General features: G+C 41.3%; 1 protein-coding gene across 23 annotated transcripts in view; it reads right to left on the minus strand.

The window, feature by feature from the left end:
- NRXN3 (neurexin 3) overlaps positions 1-20,012 on the minus strand; it is a 1,033,016-nt gene that overhangs the window by 960,473 nt on the left and 52,531 nt on the right. The gene's annotated exons all lie outside the window — the stretch shown is intronic.

The following is a 20,012-nucleotide window of genomic DNA, read 5'->3' on the forward strand; positions in this document are numbered from 1 at the left end:
TTATTGATTCATTCACTCCAATTCCAATTAGCATGGAGTTCCAGTGTGCTTGTAAAGTGAAAACTCTATTTATTACATATATAAATATATAGTGCATGCTCCTCCAACTTACAATATTCACCCTAAATACAGCATGAGTAATCAGAAGAAATGCATCTTCTTTTTCTCTCCCTCCTACACCTACACAGCATTTTTAGAGTTAGTGGGTTTTATATTCCATGATACCGCTGTATTTGCTGCTGCAATATATATATTTAAATTAAATAGAAGTCATCAAGAGGTTCTATTGGAAGTATTTGCCTTGTTTATTGCTGAAAAGCACTGCTTGGAAAAGAGTAACTGCTGACTTAAGTAAATGTGAAACATAATGACGGGAAACAGCTGCATTCTGCATCTTTCAAAACGCTAAATTTTCTTGTGTGAATGTCTAAATGTAGACCTCCAGCCTGCAGCGGGATCCATGCAGATGCAGACCCAAGTGCATAATCACAGGGCAGGGCAGGACTTTACATCCACTGAATTCAGCAGATGTCTCTTTTCATTGAATGAACTAGGTTCAGGCCCCTGATATTACCAGCACTTGCACGCAGAAGAGTTTTGAGAGGTTTTTTTGTACATAGTCCAAAACACTTTTGATTAATGTGTTAACATAATACACATAAGCTCACCCAGAACAACAGAAAACAGTCAGAAAAGGTGTAGGGAAAAGAGCTGTACATCTTTTTGGTATTAAAAAAAATGTATTAAAATTTCTACTCTTTCTTAAATCTTTGAAAAGGAGTGTGTGCAATAAATAGCTTCCATGTTCATTTTCTCACATCTATTATACAAAAGACACTGCTGAGCAGCATGAAGCATTTCACCTACAAGCCACCAGTTCAAATCCACTGTATGTCAATAAAGATTGTTATTTCCAGCTAGCAGTCCTTCCATGACCTAAATGAAAGTAGATGAGTGGAGCACTCAATTCATATCCTGGCTGATTTCTGAATCTAGAAAAGCCACCATCATCATAATTGGCTTCCAACAGTAGACTAACATGTTGCGCACTGTATACACTAAGAAAGCACAACCACCCCACCAAGAAGATTGCCAAATGCAAGCACTAATGGATACCTCACCTGGGTCTTAAGCACAGAAAAAACAAAATTTAGTCTCTTATTTCTAAATGCAATCTCTTCACGGCTGAGCTGTGCCATAATGTCAGGGCAGAAAAAGAAAATTTCCACCAGATGCTTGTTGCACGAGTAAAAGCTAGTACCTCTCCTCCAGGAACTGTTATTCCTCACAAGCCAGGATCCAGCTCTGCTTGTGCACCAAAAGCATGGAAAAGGAAGGTGTCAGAACCAGCAACATATGTCAGGCTGCCCCAGGGTGTTCGTATCTCCACATCTGTGATGAGGTCATGGAAAGCCACAGCTCTCTCTTATTCCTTGGACAATTCAGGGCCCGTAACTGCAGCATGAACCAGAGAAACCTGTTCAGCTTATTCTGATTTCATCTCACAAAGGTTCATTCACTGCCAGGTGAGTAATCAGTCTCATACTTAAAGAGCTAATAAAAACTTCCTTCACTAGGGAGAGACAGCCCTGAAACAAAACAATAACCATTAGGGAACAGAGATGCAATTTATCTTTGGATTTCAGTGATGGTCATAAGCACTATTGTTGAGGGATTTGGAGGGACTGTACCTTCTTTTCTATGACCTTTTTAATTACTAAAGGGTAATATCTATTCTCTCTTCTTCAAGAATATGTGAGTGTGGATCCCACTGGAAATGACTGGAAAGCAGTAGCCATGCAGTACTGCAGGAGAAAAGTATTTTAGATATATCAAGGAGTGACTAAAGGACTGTTTTCCTGAACTGGCATCTGACCTAGCTGCCTTATCAAAGACACAACATTTAACAAGATAGAAAAGTGACTATTCTGTATTGCCATCTCACAACATATTGCAGAAACAGGTACTAACATCTGCTTCTGAGTTCACAGAACCACAGAATCATAAAGTAGTTGAGGTTTGAAAGGGTCTCTTGAGACCATCTCTTCTGACTCGCTGACTCCCTCAAGGTCAAACTAGAGCAGGTTGGTCAGGACTTCCACTAGCCAGGTTTTTGCTGTCTTTAAGAACGGAAGACTATGCAGCAGTTGGTGAAGAAGCCTACAAGAAGGATGGGGACAGACTGTTTAGAAGGGCATGTCACAATAGGACAAGAGGTAATGGTTTTAAACTAGAAGAGGGGAGATTCAGGCTAGACATCAGAAATAAATTTTTTACAATGAGGATGTTGAAACACTGGCACATGTTGCCCAGAGAAGTGGTCGATGCTCCATCCCTGGAGACATTCAAGGCCAGCCTGGATGGGGCTCTGAGCAACCTGATCTAGTTGAAGAAGAACAGTACATATAATCATTTGCAGAGAAGCACAAGGACATGCTAGGAATGAAGTTGGAGTTTCAGTTACCAAGTTTCAGTACCATCTTTTTGCAACTGAATGCTGCATGATACAGCTAAAGGAGCTGAAGATGAGTTTTTGTATGAGAGGACATCAACAAGAAGAAACATTCAAATATTCAAAATCAAAGCAAACTTTAGAAAGCAGACATAGAAGCTTCAGGTAGAAGTCTCTAAAGAAAAAATAAGTGAGTATAATATAGATCCTGAAGGACTACTAATACTGGCAATACCGAATTTAAAACAGAATATATGACTGGATGTAATTGCATAAGTATGTGATATGCCAATATTGTTGTAAAGTGAACCCCAAGAATTGAACATTAATCCAATGCGTTGCAAAAGCAGCATGTAGGAACCATATTTTTACCAGGGGGCTTGCACATGTACAGATAGCTTTAAGCAGCTCCTACTTAAAACCCATACTGTGAGAAGTAACTCCTCCTGGATGAGAACTTGTTGGTTTGTATCAAAAGCTCCTGAATCTGTAAGAAGCAAACTGGTAGTCGTATTCAGCTGCTCACTTCCCATCTGTCATGCAAAGAGGTAAGTCAACTAGGAACATTAACTGCAGGTCATTCTGATATACACCCATATAAGATGGAAGAAGGGTGTGGGCTAGCTGGACATCTAGACAGGTACGACAACACAAACACTGTCATTTGGCAAAAGGTGATCAGGAAAATCGTAGCCTTGTGCCATCTAATCCTAGATATTAGACAGCATATATGGGAAAATAGCAGAAAAGTACGCAGTTGCAAAATTAAGCCAGTAGATAACTAGCACAGGCAGTATATGGAGCAGCAGATGGAGCACATGGTACCTTCCCTTGTAAACAAGTCTGTGATGAAAAATCTATATTAACTGAATGTATAGAAGAACATTTATAAGGACTTTTTCAGCAGCTACCAGTTGCTGGATATCAAAAGTCTGGTGAGTAAGCTTGCCAGCTTGGAGGCGTAGTGCAACAGGGTTAATAACACTATACCTAGATCCTGATGATTTCCCAGTGAGAGAACAACTGAGTACATCTCCCTGGCTGTTTATGTAATGTAACATTATATGGACAGATTGCTTATCAGCCGTGCCACAACAGAACTCTCTAAAACAAGCAGAAACACTATGCAGACCAACCTGACAACTTTCTATTCCAGGACACTACTATAGCTTCATCTCCTTCTGAGAGCACATTACTCAACACTGCAGATAGCTCAAGTGGGTATCTGTACCTTATAGTGATACTGCCCTGGAATGGTCATGACTATTGTCACTGTGGGAAGGACAATAAGCAACATTATTTTACTTCAGGTTTAGCCATAAGAAGGTGAGGTGGAAAAATGTGATTCCCTTGTTTTTATGGTGCCTGGGCAGAATATACTGACCTCAGCCATACTCCAGAAGGCCAAAGGTAAAGTCTAACAGATACTATCAGTTCTGCACACCACCGTTTGAGAAGCACTGATTCCTTCTTACCAGTGTAGCACAGTTAACCCCCACATAATTTCTTCTTATGGGTGAAAGATCAACTGTTGTAGCTTCTATCTACTGGAGGAAGTAAAATACCCTTCTACTTCAAGTTCTGCATGCTTGATGAACTCCCTACAATAACATGAAGAGTCAGGAAAAGACAAACAAACAAACAAAACCCCAACAAACAACAAACAAAACAAACAAAAAACCACACACACACAAAACCAAAACAAAACAGAAAACCAAACCAAACAAACCAAAAAAAAACAGAAAACCAAGAGAGCTTGTGTTAGGAACACAGGAGACAACAGCACCACTCCTCGGCATGTCCTACAGACTGGGTGATGGCAGGCAAGAACTGTGAGCCAGTCTTGAGCTCGCAGATGTCAGTGGCTAAAGGTCCACTTTACTATCTTAAACTTCTGACAGAAGACAATATATACACATCTGCTAGGCTCCTTCAGGCCTAGAAACAACCTCCCTTATTATTTGGTGTAATGGAGCATGAGCAAAAACTCCTTCTTCACTCCTACGTAATCTCTCATGTGACTCCCAAAGAAAGCAACATCCACTGCTATTGGGGCAAGCTTTCTTATGAGTGACACCCTGAAAAGGAATGGAGAAAAATATTTAAAAGATTAAAATGGTGAGATAGCTACAGCCATATCATGATTTTAAAAAGAGGATGGGGTTGTCTCCACAGATTTATTCACTAAACTCTGAGAATGCTCCTAATCACCACTGCACATTTGCAGGTGTATAATATGTGTGGGCTGTATTACTCGGGAAGAAGTCAACTGTTATCCTCCAATATCTCACTAAACTTCTTGGCACAATGTTCAGGTTGCTAAGAAAGTAAAGTCTGTCCATCTGAGAATTGTATTCACTGCAATTCAATGGCAAAATGCAAAACCAGTTGGGCCCTCTGGTATTTCACTTAGTTTTGACTGTTCCTTATAATTTTATGCCCTACAGCATCTCCTTCAGAAAATGCATTAAACTCATACAAAGAAATCATATATTGCCAGAAGTAATGACTATAGACATATTCAGTCCCACAGAAGGAACTGGAATTCCTTTTCCACTCATTTTGCACTGGATATTACTCAACTGATACTGACAAAGAGCTGTGGCATGGCCAAAGAGGCCTATTTCTTACTCTAGCAATTTTGGTTGGACCATCTGACATCCTGTAAGCTATACTTGATATACTCGATCTCCAGAGTGTCTGAAACTCTTAGTAACAACCTCTGAGAAGTTAACAGCGCCTTAATATGCCCCTATTTCATTAGATGACAAGGATTTAAGAGGTCCTTTGCTACTGCTTTGACCCTAGATCTTACTCTTCACAGCCTTTCTATATACTAATAGAGAAGGATATTTTCAATCGTCTCAAATGCAGTGCAGATCACCTTCTTACTGACTCCAAATTGCTGAGCAGTGTGCAGTCGCATGACACACAGATTATCTTTAGTTTGCTGGATACTGGCCAACTTGGGGCTATTCCTGGCAAAGTTGGAACCAGGACCTTGGCAATCACCTTAGAAATACAGGACATGGGTCCAGTACCAGTGATGATCACGTCAGCCACAGTGCTGCTACCTCAGCACATGACTAACATTAGCTCTGGCTGTTTTCTGCCTATCTTTTCCACACTAGTCTTTGCTTTCCTACCTCCTATAGAAGGCCCTGAATGAAGCCACCTCATTTGAGAAGACTGAAGCTCGTCTCCAACAGGGTCTTCAAAGACTGTTCCAGCAGATGGAGCTTTTACCTCATATCTTGCAGTTTACACATGCTTGTGGAGAAGGACAATAGGACAATCAGGCACCTGCTCCTTTCTGAAATTCCCACACACAGAAGAGATGCCTGTCATAGCCATCCCATATAACGATTAACTCTGGAAAATACAGAGCACTTAAGCGGGCAGGGCTTCGAATCCCAGAGGGGTCACAAGGAGTCAGTTCAGACAGACAGAAGCAATTCATGGCAAATGGTCTAAGAGATAACAGAGAAGAGTGTTTTCTCAGAAATTAGTTTGGCTTGACCGTGTTAGCCATGTTCCACTACCTAGTTCTCTGTCACAACACCTGGAGGGAAATGAAAGAAGGTCACAGCACCTTTATGTCATCCTATTAAAGGAAAGGGAGACTCAAAGCTCCTACAATGACTCTAATTTTGTATATGTGGGATGTGTGGGCCCAAAAGAATCCATAAGTGACATTTGAAGATCTAGAAGACTTCAGTCCTCAAAGCCAAGAACAGAGGAATGAGACAAACAACAACAACAAAACAAAACAAAACAAAAGACTGTTGTAGGAAGTAATGGATTCGTGCATTGCTGCTTTGGTTTTATACCTGACAAGGTTCTTGGAACACATTTGATGAGGGCTAGGACGATGTGCGGAATGTGTCTCCAGTATCAGGTGGCCAATTTCAGCAAGTGAATCAAACATCAAAAGGAGGAAGATTTAGAGCCCTCGCAGCAGATGCTCATGGAACATATCCTCAAAAGATGTTGATACTTCACTTAGCTGAAGACAAGTACTAAGATGCAAATGTGAAAGTACAGCTTTACCTTCCAACTGGCTGCCCTGAGGGCTGATCGGTTTTCCACGCTTGGGCAGCCTTCCTACCTCAAACACAGCATGACTGGGTTCTCCCTTGCTGACTCGCCTCCTTTTTCTCCAGTTGCAGAGCCCAGCCCCCAGCCTCCCGTAGCTTTGCCTCAGAGAGATTGCTTTGCTTCTCAGTGCCCGCATGCAAAAACTGGGCTGGCCAGTCACAACCGGGAGGTTCTTCCCCTGCTAACCATGATCGCCCTGACAGTTCTGCTTTCTCCTCACATCATCTGTCACCTCTCTCACTCCAACTCTCCTTCCTGAAATCAGCCTCCTTCATCTACCACTTTAGGGTTGGGGTCGAGAGGAACACGGATCAGTGCTAAAGTCAGAGCGCTATCTGCTTCCTTCCTACTCCAAACAGAGTGATGAGCCCAACAGAGCCAGGGTCAAGCCTAGATGGGACAACTAGGCTGAAGGAAAAGCAATGAAAAGCAGTAGAGCCATAATCAGCAACAAAAATCATCTTACTTCTGCCCTGAGGAAGAAACAGCTGGACTGTTGGTGTTCAGCTGTGGTTTGGCTTATGAAAGACTGCTAGAAAGATTTAAGGAAAAGATCCATACAGTCACAGGTCTGCATACCACTCTCCAGTCATCTACCACAAAGCTAATAGCTCTAGCAACACATTTCAGTCTGGACTGGCCACTCTCTTTTCTGTGATTATCTTGGTATCCACTTTGACAGCACTACCAACAAATGTCACTCCTGATCTTGGCATTGCCTGTTCGTTTAGATCTGTTTCCTTCTGGCCTAGTTCTGCTGATGAGTTTTATTAAAGACCTGAAGGAAGTGATGTGCTTCTTCACAGCACCAACACAACAATTAAATTCTGTTGTGCACTACACCAAAGCAATCCATAACTAACACTTACAGCTTTTAATAATTCAATTTAAACAGCTTCTAAAATAAATGCCAGGTCAGAACTGTTAGTTACACCGAGCATAGGAGTCTTTCTTACACTCCTGTATGCTACGCAGTAAAAGAGAGTATCTGTTGAAGGACAGTACAGTTAAATGCAGTATGTCATGATTACACAGAAAATAAGAGAGCACTTTTGGGCTAAAGAGCCTCTGCTCAAGTCTTGTAATTATGCTATTATTTACAGAATAAGCACAAGGTCATCATGCTCCATCTGCCACCATCTTCATTCCATGTGGAACTTTCTGCTCACTTGGGTACCTGCTGTTTGCCAGGCAACTTTGTTTTCAAGGGTAACAATAGAAATGGGACATGTTGGAACCAATCAGCACCTAAAGAAGAGACTTATGGGCAACAAACATGGTATAAAGAACTCTTTCAAAATGTTCTTTTTAAGCTGCTTAAAGAGAGCAAAGATAAAAGCCCATGTCTTTTCAGGAATTTGTTCTTCCATGTGATCTGCTCTCAAAATAACCAAATCAAACAAAAAAGTCCAATCCAAAACTCTTCTTTCTCCACCACATATGGACAACATTCTATAAAGTCAGATCTGTCTCAGCTGGAAGCCTGGCCCATAAGAGTCCAGCCTTCATTGGAGTCATTACACTCTGATGCAAAGTTTCCAGCAAAACTCACTGTCTATATTGACAATGAACAACAGGCAGGAAGAAAAGTTACACGGAGAGCATCACCTTGGCAAGTCTGCAGAAATGCAGGTGAGAGGGAAATGTAAGACCTTATTATACTTGCTCCTGTCACCTTCCAGCCAAGGGGATGCCCAATAAAGCATTCAGAGACCGGAATCAGTGTTTCATTTTGATATTTTTGGTGAAATCATAACATTTTCTCTGCTGGAAACATTTAAAGGAACTAAATCTTCTCTTCCCTGTTTTGAAAAGTTATATTGAAGAGCACATGACCACAGATGGGCAAAGTCATCTAAAACTTTTATCACTACAAGTCTATTATTCCTCGTTATTGATTATAAACTGACATGAAACAGTGGAATCTGTACAGCCTAGCCTACATAGTGCAACATACAGGCAAGAAGTAGGGAACAAGATGGTTCAAGATGGTTTCAGGTGAAAAAGTTACCTGACAACAGTCACAAAGAACAGAACATCTTGGATATGGACACTCCATTCTACCAGAAAGAATAAAGAGAGATCTTCCTTTGAATTGCAATCAATTGAAATTTTACAAGAATGCTTAAAATCCAAATCCCCGTTTTTAGCTTCACATTCAATGTAAACTAAAGAATTTTGTGTTTTTTTCAGCACACTTGGATAAAACTAAACAACCTACTATATTGTTTAATACTTAGGATTTAGCACTCCGGATTCCAATCCCATCTCAGTCAGCTTCTGACTCGATACCCTTCAATAATTCACTTTCTGCTTGCCTCTCAGTTTTGCCATCAGTAAAATGGAGATAACATGCATTTCACTGTGTGGTAGAGTGATGTGAAGGCTGACTGATTTATCAGTAGTTGTGAGATGCTTAGGAATACTCTGATGAAATGTGCCACATGTATGCGCAATTTATTATTAACCTGACAGCGTTTTAGCTCTTTTATTTTCCTGCCTTGCACACAAACCAAGTGCAGGATGCCTGAAGCACATTTGAATGGATGCCATGTGGCATTTTGATTGTAGCAGGTACTACCATTTACTTCTGAAATTCACAACTTTAATATCATATTAAAGCAGGATTTCTGCAATTAATTTTCCTTCTTCACTCAGTTTTTTGTGGATTTGGGGGGGTTTTGCTGTTGTTTTATTGTGTTTTGTTTGGTTTGTTTTTTAAGAAAAAACCCACATTTGAATGGCCTTGGTTTTAGTTCAGTATCAGATCATTAAAAATATTAAAGGCGAATAAATGCAAGGAAAGAATCTCGAACAGAAATGTGCTATTTGGGCCAAATTCTTAGAGGTGAAAAATGATGGAAATAAATAAAATATGAAGGTTAAATTATCACAACTACTGCTTAGAAGCCCAAATCAGTCACAAGGTGCCTGAATCACTTTTCAAAATGGGACTTAAAATAGCATGTTTTTAAACTGACAATATCAACAAATCTAAATGGATTTGGGTTTAGTTCTTAGTTAAGCACATCTGTCATCAGTGTATGAAGGCTTTACTAAAGAGCACTTGGTGTAGGAGGTTAACTTGAGTATTATTTATGTGACCAGATGTGCAAGAAAACATATACAATTATCTGTATATTTGATGTATTTTCTACAGAACAGCTCATTAATGACACTGTATCTGTAAGCTCATATAGTTCATGTACCCACACTGCAGCACAGTCAGCCAGCCCTTCCCAAGGAGAAAACAACTGGGCCAGTGTAAGGCTAGAAACTAAAACAGATGAAACTTACATTTTGCTTCACTCTGAGACCTGAGAAGTGGCTTAAATTGTTTTAGTTAGCTTTCCAACAACATTTTGTCAAGTAACCAAGAGGAAACTTCAGCTATTTCAGCTCTAGAAGAAAACCAGTGGAGACTCTTAGAAATGCCCCCAAATATTGGGATATAGATTCATAGATTTTTAAGGCCAGAGGGAGCATTAAATAGACCTACAATACAGCAGTGACCTCCACTGTAAGTGGTAGCAGAGCTATAATTAAACACCATTGACAAATGAGGTCTGAAGTCACAGCCAATTGTTCTCCTGAGATAGAGGATCTGTTACATAGTGCTTTGGTTTAGCTATCTTTTGCCTCAGGCAAACTGGGAGTCACCACCCTGGCCATGGCAATGACAGGAAAAACATCCCAGAGCTCAAGGATGGCTGTCATGCCATACTGGTGCAGTTCCCAAGTGATTTTCGTTGTTCAACCAGCCCAAATCTCAGCCTGGTCTGGCTGCATTTTGAAGAGCATTTCTTGCACCGAGATTTATTTTTTACGGTCTTCTTTGGGAATGCCCATTGTGCAGTCTTCAGGTCCAGCTACATTGCAAACTATTCAGGTTCAATCCAACACACGCAAAAAGCTAAAGACCAAACTGCTGACAATCCTAACCTGTGAAATCAGCAGCTGTGGTTCTTTAATATATGCAGCCTTGCTGCCCTTACTGTCACTGTACAGAGACTACACTGTTCAGTGACACTGCGGAATAACCCATTCAAGTCCTGTTCACCTAAGATCATTCCTCAGACCCTTCCTTTAGTGAAGTTCTTGACAAACAGCAGTACCTGCAGATCTGTCACTTCCAATTAACTTAAATGATAACAGTGCTTCACATCACTCTTCCCTTCTGGGAGGTTTCAAAGGGCATGGATCTGACTCATCACCCTACCTGTGCTCCAGGCTCTGCTTACTGTTTGTGAGCTGGAAACCTGTTCTTCTCCCTGGTCAAGTCTAACCTATGCTTAGGTCTCCTGCCTCCACTTCTGGGCCTTACAGTTCCCAGAATTGTGGCACAGTGGGGTTCAGTTCTCAGGTTTCATTACAGCTTTTTAGTCAGTGTGGGAGTATACGCCCCTTCCTTAAAACACTTCTACATTTTTATGATATATTGCAGCTCATCAGTAGTAAGTCTATATTAGGGACAATAATGTCAGTAAGTTATAAAATAAGCTAGAAATACATATGTGATTGATATAGACTACATCTTAAACAAAGTCAGAATCCAGAAATTCTACAAAATAAAAATATATCACTTTTTCTGCAGACTGTCATCAAAATCATTATTTTTTGTAAATATTTTGATTTGAATGAAACCACAATTTCTCACGAGGAAAACATTTCCAAGCTGTCTTGTTCTGATGTGTCTTAGCTGGTCAAAATGTTGCTTCACATGTCTTTCATTTCAACATGCCACAAGATAGGGCAGTCAAAATACAGACTGCCTTAAAAATACATTTATGTGTAAGATGCAAAGTAGAGATAAAGCATATAGATATATAGGTCTCATATCTGTTCAAAACTAGAAGGTTTGGAAATTTGTTGTAGATATGTTCATTGCTCCAGCTGAGAAACAACTGAGCATTTCAGCTTAAGTAATGAAGGAAAATAGAGAATTTAGGAGCAGACAGCTAAGACCATAACCTATCATTAATTACAATTTGATCCGCAGAGCCCTAATTTTTATTTTCCTTTTCAAGAAAGAAAAAGAAAATCAGATCTCTAGCAGCACCGTGCCCATCAGAGGAACTCTGAAGAAAAAGGATTTTGCCATTTTCTGCAGCATCCAATGTCTGCTCAGACTGTTTTCTAACCGATAATAAACCTATGACTACACCACTGTCACCATGAGTACCTTCCAAGGAGCCATGATCACACAGCTACCAGTACCTGAGCTAGCAAATTTTCAGCTAGATACACCTGTATGAGTTGCACCTCATCTTTGATACCAATTCAAACACACCTCTAGCTCTGCTTATCCTGAGAGATGTGACACTACTGCTTCGTGATGGCAATATATCCAATCCATAATTTTCATGTTCATTGATCTCCTGTTATCTTCCTTAAAAGTTGAAGCTATGTGAATAACAAGGACCTGCATAGATCTCCAGTTACACCAGAAGTCTGGCAGGCATCCTGCAGGGTGGTGGCACAGCCCTCTGCCCTCTACCTCCATCCGCTCTCACAGGACCCGTGGTGGAAAAGGCAAAAGACAGAAGAAAAAGCCCAGAAATTCTGGCTCTTTTCCCAGCTTTTTCTTGTAGGTGTTCCTAGACAAGCAATTGAATCTCCTTTCCCCTTCACAAACCTCACTTTTTTTCTTTTTCCCTTTTTTGTTTTTTTAAACAGCAATTTATTAAGGAATGATTCCATACATTTCTTCCTCATTTAAAAAAATTCTTTGGAGAATATAAGCAATATATTTTCTGCCACATACAGAAAAGAGTTTAAGGAATTTAACAGCAAATATCACTGAGCTATGAAATTTGCAGATTGCAACACAAGCCACCCTCATCTCTGTTAGCTATCATTGCCTCACCTGTGCCATCTGACCAGCCTCAGTGGACAAAGCTGCCTTCAGCTCCAAGGATTTCTTCTATGTTATCTTAAGGAGAAAGGTACTGAGAGGCACTCTAACCCCGAAAGCCAACCTGGCAGGATAGAAGCAGCAGGAAAGACCAGAAAATCAAACACATGCCTGCGGAGACACACCAGAGGTTTGGAAAACTCAGCATGTGTCATTTTTTCTCAAGTACTAGGGCAATAAACTGAGAAAAAATGAAAATCCACCCAAGAGACTATAGAGTCGGAGAAAGGCTTCTGAATAAATGCAGCAGCCAAGCAAACTCTGGGGGCTTCCTGCAGCATTAGAGATTGAAGCCTGGTTTTAACCTGCAGCTCAGATTTCTACATCTACCAATGAACCTTTCTGAGAAAGGTCTCTGACAGATACTCAGAGCCAAACCCAGTCCATCATATTCACTCGGGTTATTTTACTGGTCAAATTCCATTATTAGGAGGCGGAAGATCACCCCCCAGGAGCAAAATCACCCCACCAGGAACAAAATCCTGGGAGGCAAGTAGCCCTTCCCTGCTTGGTCTACATTACAAACTGCAGACCATCTACAAATACACTCGCTGTGTCTAATAAGCAGTTAGTGTTGTGTTGATCACAATTAAAAGGAAAAGAAAGAAGATTTTATGTATCCTTTTCAGTGCCTTAGAACCACAAAACACGTGGCAGCTTTGGGCTAATTAAACACTCAAAACCAACCTAAGCTTTCTTCTCTGTTGTCCATTCTGCTCTGGTGGCCTTTTCTACCCTCTCTGCTTTCCCTGACAACACAAGGCCGAGGTGAGTCTCAAGCAGGGATGGTGAACAGGGCAAGCTGGAAGCAGCAACCACAGCAGGGAGGGTGCCAATGTGGACAGGTAGGCAAAGGTGGGTCACCACACAAGCATCTGATCAGCATCCAAGGTTCTTGGCAGAGGGCATTTGGGGGAATTCAGTGGAGCACATGATACAGATACAAAAAAAGAGTCAAAAGCTCTCCTCCTCCCATTGCTCCTATCAGCACCCTGCAGTACAGCATCCACTCTGTGTCACCAGACATGGAGGAGGCTATGCTGCTGATTGGGCTCGGTCTTGACCAGCACAACTGTGGCCTGGCCTGGGAAGGGTTTGAGTACTCATAGTGTGACACTGCAAAAAGCAGCAGGAAACTAGATGTCAGTTGAAAAGAAAGATGAGGAATGCTCCTCAAACATGGACACTTAACAAGGAAAGACACTGTAACTTCTGACTGCAAGCCTAGCTGGAAAACCAACAATAAAACCAGGTCATTCTGCTGGGTGCTCATGAATTATCATAATCTACCTGTCCTGCTAAGATATTTATACATCTCTATCACTGTCATACAGAAGTTTCTTAATACCTAGGGTTTCTTAATACAGGGTTTCTTAATACCTAGAATACAGGAAGCCCCACCGGCTACATATTTCAGATATGAAAACTGAGACACAGAGGGTAAACAGGTACATATTCCCTGCAAAGGAAGGTCAGTTGACCCACTCTTGTATCCTTTAGTCCACCAGCAAATGACTGGACCACCCAAGTTGTGCTGCCCCAGTCCAGTTTGTTCACACATTACACCTTGGTCTCCCCTCAGGATAATGAGGTGAGCAAGTGTACATGCAGGCAGAGCCTGGACAGCTGAAACGGCATCACTGGCAATGCTGTTGGTAACACAGAATGTGAATGTAGTGTTCTCAGGTCCCAGACCCATTTCAGAGTAAACACATTCAAATACAAACCAGTTCTGCTTTGAGTAGTCTGTGACTTCTACAGTCGGAAGATCACCCCCCAGGAGCAAAATCATCCCCACATTTACCTCTGTCAGCCCTTGGGCTGTTTTGGACCCAGATGTCAGCTCCTGGACCTGTTCATAGATGGAGGAAGGGCAAATGCTTTGTTCTGCACGGTAGGTTTAAAATGGCAATGACTCTGTCTGCAATGAAGGATTGTGGGAGAGAAACACACATACACCCAAAAGTCACATTGCTGTCTCTGGACAGCAATAACAAGACAGTTGCTTTGCTTTCTATAGGGAGAGAAAGAAGCTTCACTATCCATGAAGTTCAAAGTAGGCCAGCAAAGGAAAAAGAGGTAAAGTGAAATCAGAAGCTGGACCAGGACAGGTGGCCACTCTACCATTCTATCACATGGATTACCACATTCTCCCACATCCAGGAACACCTAGTGCTGAGGTCGACGTGCAGAGGCTCATCTTCTCAGTAGTGCCAGAGTTTGCTGGACAGATGTGCTTCTCCTCCGCTTCCTTCCCTGTAGCTTTGTCAGGCCGGTATCCTCAAGGTAGTTGGGAGGATTATCTCCCTCCATTTTCCATCAAAACTCAACAAAATTACCCTATGGCAAATGACCTGCACACCTCCATTCTGGAATAAGGATGAAAGCAAGGCTACAGCATGTGCTGTCTTGCTTGAGGCTATATTTACTTCTGATTGACCTCCATGACAGGCTGCCTAGCTCAGCAGAAACCTGGACAGTAATAATAGATCAAGTCTTCCCTTCTACCACCCCCCCTTTTTTTTTAGGGCAAAACCAAAAGAAAATAAACCTTCCTTCTGAAATCAAATTATCTCCTGACTGTAAGTTGGAAAGAGAAATTTCTGGCTCTGCTTACTTTCATAATTATTATTAGTTACTTTTATTTAAATCGTTCTTTAATAATGCCCCAAAATTGCAGTTTAGATCCTAGCTGTGCACACTCTGGGACAGAGCAGGAGCCAGCAGGCTGGTCTATAGGCTGATAGAGGAAGCTGGTATCCTGACTTCAGCTAGATTTAGTCCCCCATTCAAATCTATTCTTTGTGACAGCCAAGAACTGTTATCAGGCAGGTAAACCAAGATGGAACAGCTGCTGTAAACAGCCTATGTTACTCTTATAAAGTAACATTTTCATCCTGTTTTTCCCCCCAGGTCCCACTTCCTTCTTTCCTACAAATTGTTCTCACTCTTCACCAGATCCACCTCACACCAAATGGCGACCTCCTTTGTACCCAACCACAATGTGCTTCATTTCAGCAGAGGAGATGTCCAAGCTTTGCCCAGCTGAGGGCTATAACTTGTTTGTTGCCTGAAGGCTGCAGCTGATCTGCAATCAAGCAGAAAAGGATTGTAGCCCCATGGTCATCTATAATACAGAAGAGTGAAACAAGAAGAATATAGCTGTCAGCATGTATTGCAGCTAGACTCTCTGAATCAATGGCACACTCTGTATGGGGGCCTGGACTGTGGCTCCCCTGCATTAAAAGCAGGGGATGGTACAAAGCAAATCCAGATAGGTCTGAAGCTGCAGACACCCCATGCTTGGTGACGGGAGATGAGTCCTAGGCCATTTCTGGGAAGGGGTGTGTGGGATTTAAAATGAAATCCTGCAGCTCCTGCTCACTTTTAATATTTATTATTAAGAATAACAAATGGTGCTTAAGTTGCACTTTGGAGTTTCAAAACACTTTGAAACATTAATTAAAATCCTAATACATCCTCTTTCTCTGGTGCCCATCTGGCAATGCATCAAAAGATTACAACCAGGCTTGAAAAAAAAAATTACTATTTTTAATAGAAGCAAAGGAACTTAAACCAGGAAGAATGAGCAAGAGAAAGAGATGAGGAAAAACAAATTGCTGCAAAACTAATTCACAAGCGGAGTTCTTAGCAGCTTTTGCCCAATGCCAGAGGTGGGGTGTAAGAAGTGGCATAAAATATCAGATTTGCCTCTTGCAATATTTACTCCACAGCCCTTGCAGACTATCAGGTCTAGAGTTTTATACTGGTAAGCAAAGATCTGGGTCCCTCAAAATGTGTCCCAGAGCTGCCTGTTGTCCTCTAGAACAGCAGAGCACAGGACCAAGGGAGGGTCTGCAGCTGTTTATGGCTGGTAAATTCAACAACCAATTTATATTCGTCTATCAAGGAATATGCAAGTGGAAGCAAATATTATGGTCATGTTCATTTGTTTCTGATTACAAAATGTATGTAAATGCATATGCAAATTAAGTGTATCCATCAGGTTCATGGCAAAGTGCCAAATTAGCCCTTAGTGTTACAAAGTCTGGGGTGGCTGGCGGGGAGATACAGTGACTGCAAGTGAGGTTAGGCAGTTCTTTCAGACACAGGCAAAACTGGGCTGCTCCAAAGGGACAGGTGGGGGATAAATCCTGCAGTAACTTGTCACTTTAAATGAAGCTGAGGGGCTATAGAAAAATCTGTTCCCGCTGCAGTTAAAAGTGTGATAATTACAGAGCAACGGGCTCCTCTGTCATTCAGCAGGCAGCATCCCCAGGAAATCTTGCTCTGTAATCAAGGGAAGAGGTGCAATCAGGCCCCTATTCAGGCTTCGTTTAGAAACAGCCCCTGCAGGCAATACAAAGGCTTCAGCACGGTGCTTTGTGAGGCTGCTGATCACACCAACGTCTTGGTTCTGCGACTACTAGTACAGTTATTGTCATTTCTAAGCACATATTCTGTTCACCTTCCCTCAGAAAGTCCAGAAGGGAAAGGGGTGAGGTCTTGGGCCAAAATACCCTTGTACATACGATGTTACACTCACACTGTCCACATCAGTGAACTCTCTACACCGCAGTGTTGGAGCAAGAGAGAATTTCTTGCAGACTAAGGAAGACAGCGTGATCCTGAATGAGCAGATATGAACATGCTCATCTGGCTGCTACAGCAGCACTGCTTGTAAAATCTATATGGGGAAGGTTTTGGTTGTTTTTTTGGTGGTTTGTTTTGTGTTTTTTTTTTTTTTTCCAGTGACATGGACGTATCTGTGCTGCTCAAATTCTACACGAACCTTGTTCTCTTGGCAGCAGCCTGATCTCACAGAGACGGATGAGGTTTATTAGAGGGGAAGGTGTGTCTGAGTTCAGCTTTCTTGTCTAATGCCACCATTGCCCTGAAACATACAAATTAATTGCTACTCAAATCAGCCATCCTTTGTACCCTACAGAGCTGTCAGATTCAATGAACTCCAATTGCAATAAAAACAGTATCACATTTTATTCAAAACGGCCAAACCTTCCAAAGTGTGCACACATTTGCACTCCCACTGTATTCACTCAGACACAGAAATTGTACTTCTCGTTGTCCAGCAATGACCAGCTCAGCTGGCCATCTGGGCACGTAGCTACCATGATATACACAACCCTGCTAACTCCAAGTGCATGGTAAGTGCCAAAAGTCTTTCTGCACATCAGGGCACATTCTGGACAGAATTTAGAGTTTTGTCTCAGTATGGAATGGTTGTTCTCTGCTGTGGTTCACCATAACTGGAACCACACTTTGTGTTACAGTAATCCCTAATACTGTAAATGGAGCTTCATGTCATCACAGGGCAGGCTCAGCAGGTTCCACTCTGTTTATTTCTTATATCTCTGGCCACAGAATAAATGAGTTTGTTGTGGTTTTACCATCTGCAGACATAGGCATCAGTCAATAGCCAAGTAATGGCCTGGACACTGTCAAGAGAACTCATTATTAAAAAGATACATATTGCATTTAGCTGTTCAAACAGAGGTTGTTATTGATTGGATCCCATCAGTTCCCAGTAAAAGAGCCAACTCTGGTGACAAAATGAAAATACACACGCAGACTAGTAAATGCTGTAATGGAGTTAAGGATCCTTCCCAAAAGGGAGTTGTTGATATCCAGTTGAAAGAGCATGTCTTTTTCAAGAAACGAGACTGGGAATAAAATAACCATGTTATTCTGCAAATATCCAGAGAAAGGACAAAGAAAAAAAAAAAAAAAACACAAAACGCAACAACAAAAGGGAACAGTTCTGACAATAAACATTTAAATTTATTGGAAAAAAGCAAACAAAGAAAATACAAGTTGGTTAGCAGTCAGTCAAGCCACAAGCAGGAAAAGCCTCATCCAGGCCAGCCGCTCCTATCACATCTTACTGCTCATCAGTGGACGTTCTCTCACACTCACAGAATTGAAAGAGAGCATCTCTGGAGTTTAATAAGTTTTTTAAGGTCAGATAAAAAGGTAGCTATACTTAACCTGGTTCGTGTTTTGTTTCCTTGACATTTTTCTTTGTCTGCTTGTTTACACTTACTAAACAGCTTTTCTTCTGTTTTTACCCTTCTTCTCGCAATCTGTACATAATCTGTACCATTTTTGGGTGACAGCATTTAACACACAGAAATCACCACGGCTGCAGCATAAAGGAGGCAAAAAACAAGGCTGATTTTAAAATTCTGACAGAAATCAAACATACACCAGAAAGTAATACAAGAGAAAACTGAAGAACCAGACACGGTAGCAACTTTGTGGAAATCTGTACATTTGTTGCATTGGAAAAGTTTTCTGCACAGCATCTCATGTGTGATTGAACAGACCACAGGTAACAGTGAGTTAAAAATGTTTAGTAAAAAAGGTACATCGTGACAAACTTCTTTGCTCACCCTTAATAGAAGGTTGGGTTGGAAACTGATGAATCACTATAGGAAACAAACAGCAATGGTGACGCATGGCTTCAAAAGAAACAATAGCACTGCTTGATCCATGATGCCTACCACAGAAATATCCCTGGCTTCACCAGAAGATGTATCTCATCTTGGTCCACCCACCCAGGAAATGCAGAAATTCCACCATCCAGGCCTTGGTTAGAGCTCCCACAATTGCCCCACAAACACATAGAAGCCTTGTTCACTTACAGTAGTTTCTCAAGATGTTCACTCAAAACCATGTTGATATCTTGAAGAGTCTGGATCCATTAGCCCAGCAGTAGGAAGAGGCTTGTATCTTTGCGCTTCAGGGTCCACATGCCTGTGTGGCTCTTGCAATCTTTCATCACCCACAACTGGCATTTGGTCATGAGGTGTTTGTTTTGTAAGTGTATGAGGATTGGGCCCCGCAGCCCAGCTATTGAAGTGCTTGGTCACACCCAGCAGTCTCTTGAGCTCCACATAATTCATGGTTCAAGCACAAAAAGTAGTTCTGGCTCATTATTGGTTTGGACGTGATGGGTGCTGAGCAATAGGTAGGAGGAACTGTGGTGTTCAGCACTTCACAGGCTCACATTTCCTATCTTAACATTACGTACTGGACTGTAATGTCCAGATATAAAGCCAAATTTTTTGTTATCATTAATAATACCTTAAAATTAATGCACATATGGATGTCGTGTTTATTTTCCAAATTTCTCCTTCCTATAAAAACATGTTTACTTTGCTATCTATACTGTCAATGCAGAGTTGTATTTACATAGTATTTCTGTAGGGTTTTTTGCTTACATACCAACTGTATAGAGACTTAATTTTCAGCACTTCTCACATTCTACTTAGTAAGTTCTGGTTGACCTATTTTTCTTGCCAAAAGTAGTAAAATATGTTAGTTGTGATAAGTAAGATATTAACACAAGTATTTCAATTTTGACAAAATTCGAGGAGTGTTTTTTTCCTTGAGATTGGACACTTCTTGCCCAGGTTTCATCTTTTGCTCAAACTCTTGTGTTTAAACCCAAATGTAATAAAAAATGCTGTAATGAGATTCTCAAGTTCACACTGGGATTTCCAGTTGACTTAAGTAAGTCTCTTGCAT

Source organism: Columba livia, chromosome 5 (genome assembly GCF_036013475.1).
Source record: "Columba livia isolate bColLiv1 breed racing homer chromosome 5, bColLiv1.pat.W.v2, whole genome shotgun sequence".
In the NCBI taxonomy this organism is placed as follows: Eukaryota; Metazoa; Chordata; class Aves; order Columbiformes; family Columbidae; genus Columba; species Columba livia.